General features: G+C 47.9%; 1 long non-coding RNA gene and 1 pseudogene across 1 annotated transcript; one reads left to right on the top strand and one right to left on the bottom strand.

The window, feature by feature from the left end:
• Window positions 1-2006: 2006 nt before the first annotated feature.
• LOC119309129 lies at window positions 2007-2802 on the bottom strand. The gene is made up of 3 exons (XR_005150370.1): window positions 2739-2802; window positions 2128-2205; window positions 2007-2040 (listed from the first exon to the last, which is right to left on the bottom strand). It is a non-coding gene; the product is annotated as an uncharacterized LOC119309129 (long non-coding RNA).
• Window positions 2803-3276, top strand: LOC119350641 (annotated as a pseudogene).
• The last annotated feature ends 1566 nt before the right edge of the window (window positions 3277-4842 follow it).

Here is a 4842-nt window from a genome sequence, read left to right as displayed (position 1 = left end):
GCGCGGCCTGGTCAACATGGTCAACGACCGACATCACTACTAGGAAAAGGCCTACTAATGGCGCACCTAATTTGGCCATTAATGGCGCATTAGTGGTGCGCCATTAGTGCCATGCCATTAGTATATTTTACTAATGGCGCACCACTGGTGCGCCATTAGTATACTAGATACTAATGGTGCACCATGTGGTGCGCCATTAGTATACCATTCGGTGCTCCACTAGTATTCCCTCCAGGTGCGCCACTAATAACCTTACAGGTGCGCCACTAGTAATAAAGGAAGGTGCGCCACTAATAAGGGCTTAATGCGCCACTAGTAATGTTTTTGGAAAACAAAAAAATCTAAATTTACAGAAAACAACCTATAAGGAAAAATAATTTAAAAACAAAAAATGAAATAAAATCATCATTTTTATTATAGTAAGAATATTACAATGTCTTTACAGTTTCCAATAAAAGGAAAATTGCAAGGAAATAAAAGAAAATCCTAAAACTAATCTTCTAATCTTTTCTTCTTTTTCTTCACTTTATCCCTGCAAAATGGAACAAAATAAACAGAAACACAAACAAACTATTTATAACATGTCAATACTGTCATTTTTTATGCAGAACTAGATATGAGCATATATTTCCAGAATTACATGGTGTGAATATTGTATGAGTAAGATTATAATGGAAATGAATTTTGATAGGAGCCCACTTTCGACGAGTATTTATCTCACAGAGCTAGGTAATCAGGGCATTTACCTTTTGATAATATTATTATACTATACTACCAGTATACTACTCCACTTGGATTTTTTAGATGAGCAGATCTGAGATAGACATATGTTCAAGTGGCTATAGGTAGGCTTGAAGAATTCTCATCGGTTCAAGTGGCTACAGGTAGTCGCACAGCTGGAATATAGACTACTAGTACTATTTGAAAAGAAAACAAGAGCAAATCTGAACGTACTAGTCAGATCCGATCACATTGAGCTAGAAAGAAAATTCATCAGGAAACAGATGGCCGACGACTTACTTGCAGACGTTGAGGATCTCGTTGTGACCGGCGAAGACGCTGCAGAGCACGTTGCAGACGGACTGCTCACAGTGATAGCTGCCGTGCAGACGGACTGCTCACAGTGATAGCTGCCGCAGATGAACTTGTTGTCCTGCAGGTAGTCTAGCAGCCAGGAATTAAAGATAGGAGGGCTAGAATTGAAAGAACTAACAATTCATGAGTAGGGCAAACATAAACATGCTCAAGTATAAGAAAAAGGAGAACACCCAATTCTATGCAACAACATAGAAAAAAAGGAATAATTTAGCTGATGCATTTGAGCTCATATGCTTTAGAAGTGGTCATACGATGTGTTTAGCATTCCCATACGATGGTGTCCTTTTTTCTTCTTCTAAGGAGCACATACTCTTTGTGGTATTGTGGTTATACTAAGTTACTAACTCACCAGCAAGCAATCTCAAACAAGTATCAGCAAAAAAAAGGGTTACTTGCTAAGTCGAAGCCTGTTCTTTAATGCAGCTAAACAAACATATGTTGTGATAGGTAAAATACCCTTTAAGGCAGGACTGATTCCAGAGTCTATGATGTTCACCAATCAACGCGGTGCTCTATATCTATCACTGCGAGAACTGAAAACAGACTATCCGAAAAAAGTACTAGAACACAAGCAGCAACATAGACGGAAAACAGGAATAGTTCAGCCAAATGCAGTTGAGCCAGTTGGCATACAATTCAACAGTTGTTAAGAATCAAATTAAGGGTGTGTGGCATTTCCATATCCTGGTGTATTTATCTCTAAAGAACACTAATACTATGTTTGGTAATATTAAGTTACTAACCGGAAGCCTCTTTTAGTGCAGCTAAACAAATACATGCTCAAATATGTTACCTATTCTCTAGAACAGCGCTGATTCCAAAATAAGCAACGCAAAGCATGTACATTACCCCTAGATGGTATGACCCGAAGGTGAAAAGCACGACATTTGCGTTGACTTGGCCTCTCTAAATAGCCAACTCCTTAACCCACTCTTTCACAATCTGCATTTCAAACATGCATATTGTTCACCAGACGATAAATTACCGAAAGGTAACGCCAACTTGCATATGGCAGGAGGAAACAGCCACCTTGTCAAGCTTCCCCAGCACCTCTTCTTGCCTGGCGGCCTCCTCCTTGCTCTTGTACAGACCCAGCTGGGCCAAAAGCTGCGATTTTGATCAACGAGCAAGGCTTCAATCGGCTCATCTAGTACTTGGTTGAAATAGGAAGGTAAAGAAGACCAGAATATACGAGTTCTGTGGAGTGTTTTTTTTTCAGCTCACCATAGAGAATTGGTAGCTGGTAAACTTGGTTGGTGACACATATGATTGTGAAGTTGTTGGTATTTCACCAAGTTTCAGGCTAAAGCTAGACCCGGGTTCTGTCTGAAGTCTGAACTGACAAGTTATAATAAGCTCAAGACTGCAGTGACTTTATTCATCCCTATCCAGTATACTCTACTAGTGCAGAAGTGAATTTGTTGTCAAAATTTACTTGGTTGTAAGCGGGAGGTGAAGAACGCTAGAATTATACAACCTGACAGCCCAAGATTCAGATGTTATATGTCGTTCATGTTGCTCAGGGAAACTTGGATCAGAAGTTCAGAACCCAAGATTCAGATGGCATGATGTAGGTGACTCCTAGCTAAATGAGAGCACACGAGAAACGGCAGGGAGGGAGCGGGTGTTACTTAGCTCACCTGGGAAACGAAGAAGTGGACGGATGCGCGCAGGAGACGACGATACGAAGCGCTCAACTTGGCGGTGCCGGTGGGAATGGCGACCCTAGCGGCTCTGGCGCTGCTTCTGTGCATCTCCATGACCTCCATGGACGGGTGCGCCGCTGCTCAGTACAAGGTGGGCGGGCTGGACGCGTGGGGGGTGCCGCCGTCCAGCAAGCCGGACGTGTATGTGCGGTGGGCCAAGTCCGTCCCCGTCAAGCTCGGCGACGCCCTCTTCTTCCTCTACCCACCCAGCCAGGACAGCGCCGTGCAGCTCACCGCCAAGGCCTTCGCCGCCCGCGACGTGTCCGACCCGCTGCTCAAGCTGGAGGACGGCAACTCCGCTTCAACCTCACCAAGCCCGAGCGGGCCTACTTCAGCAGCGCCGCCCCGGGGCGCTGCCGCAAGGGCCAGAAGTTCAAGCTGCGATGATACTTGTAAGAAACAGAATCATAGCCTCGGAGCGGCCAACCTGTGGCAATAATCGAATCAGAGCGGCACATCGGTTCGAACCTGCTCCAATTCCTGCGTGCTGTGGAGGTCAGCCTCCAGCGGCCTGTCGAAGGATCGCATAATCGGGAAGCTAGACGAGGATCTGGAAGCCCGGCTATGGCCGTGGCGGCTGGATCTGGGGCCTTGGGGTGGCGGCTGGATCTGGGGCCTTGGGGTGGCGGGGAGCTCCTCCTCCTGCAGCTCGGCGGCCTCCACACCCTGGAGCAACGCCCTCGCCGGAGGACGTGGTCACTAGCTCTCCTCTGGATCCGATGAGGAGGGTTGGGGAAGGAGCTCACCACGGCTCCATGCCCTGGATCTGGTGTGAGTGAGGGGGAAGGGGGCTCGCCGTGGTCGGGAGGGAGAGGAATAGGCGGGCGGCCGGGGCTTCCCGATCTAGATCGAAGTCGAGGGAGGTGGGCGGGTGTGTCAGGAGGAAGGGGGAGGGGAGAGAATGTGAGTAGAGGGAGGGGATAAGGGGTGATAGCAATGGCGCACTGGTAGGCGTGCGCCATACATGTAGATAGCAATGGCGCATCTCGTACTAGTATGCCATTACTAGTTAAAACTAGTAATGGCGCACGGTGGAACAGTGCGCCATTAGTAGTTTTGCAAAAAAAAGGAATAAAAAATATAATAAAAAAACAACATTAGTGGCGCACTTTCCGACAGGTGCGCCATTACTAGTTACAACTAGTAATGGCACACTGTGTCTGGATGCGACATTAGTATGTTTGGACAGGTGCACTAGTTCAAAAAAAATTGATACTAATGGCGCACCTTGGGCCAGGTGCGCCATTAGTACTTTCAACTCTAATGGCGTATCAGAAGGTGGTGCGCCATTAGTATATACTAATGGCGCACCGCTTGTCTGGTGCGCCATTAGTGTCAATCCCATCTATAGCCCTTTTTTTAGTAGTGCATGCATCTGAAGTGGTTTGTACGTGGAGAGGCCGACAGCTGGGTCCACGGCCGCACGCAAGGAAATGCCTCCTTATTACGCGCAAAATAATGATTCCTCCACCTGACATCAAGGACCCACCGAAAGGGCCACTGTATTCCTCCACGGGCTATCGTCGACCTCCTCTAGCCTCCACGGGCTCCTTTTCATCCAGCCTCCACCGCGCGCTACTCCACCGGCTACTGTTCAACCACCCCTCCACCATATACTGTTCATCGACCCCTCCACCGTCTACTGTTCATCCTGCCCTCCATCCCATGAGGTCCTGTTCAACCACCCCTCCACGGCCACCCCTCCACCCTCTACTGTTCATCCAGCCCTCCACACCATGGGGTCTTTTTCATCCAAAGGCAACGCCACCGCTCACTGTTCATCCAACCCCCCCGGCAACGCTCACTGTTCATCCATTCGATCGGCTTCAGTTAGCAGCAGTAGCGAAGGAATCGCTCCATCGGGTTCAGTTAACAGTCATCGATCGATTGCTCGGGTTCAGTAACGCGTAGCCTGCAGTGCAATCGCTCGGGTTCAGTTAGAGCCCAACGCCTCGCTCGGGTTCAGTTAGATCCAACGCCTCGCACACACGCGCGTACGTGTACGAGAGAAACACGCATCTCTCGGCCCCCGATCTCC

This window comes from Triticum dicoccoides, chromosome 1B (assembly GCF_002162155.2).
Source record: "Triticum dicoccoides isolate Atlit2015 ecotype Zavitan chromosome 1B, WEW_v2.0, whole genome shotgun sequence".
Taxonomy (NCBI): Eukaryota; Viridiplantae; Streptophyta; class Magnoliopsida; order Poales; family Poaceae; genus Triticum; species Triticum dicoccoides.
The sequence above is the reverse complement of the archived record's forward strand: the minus strand, read 5'-3'. Positions and strand labels throughout refer to the sequence as shown.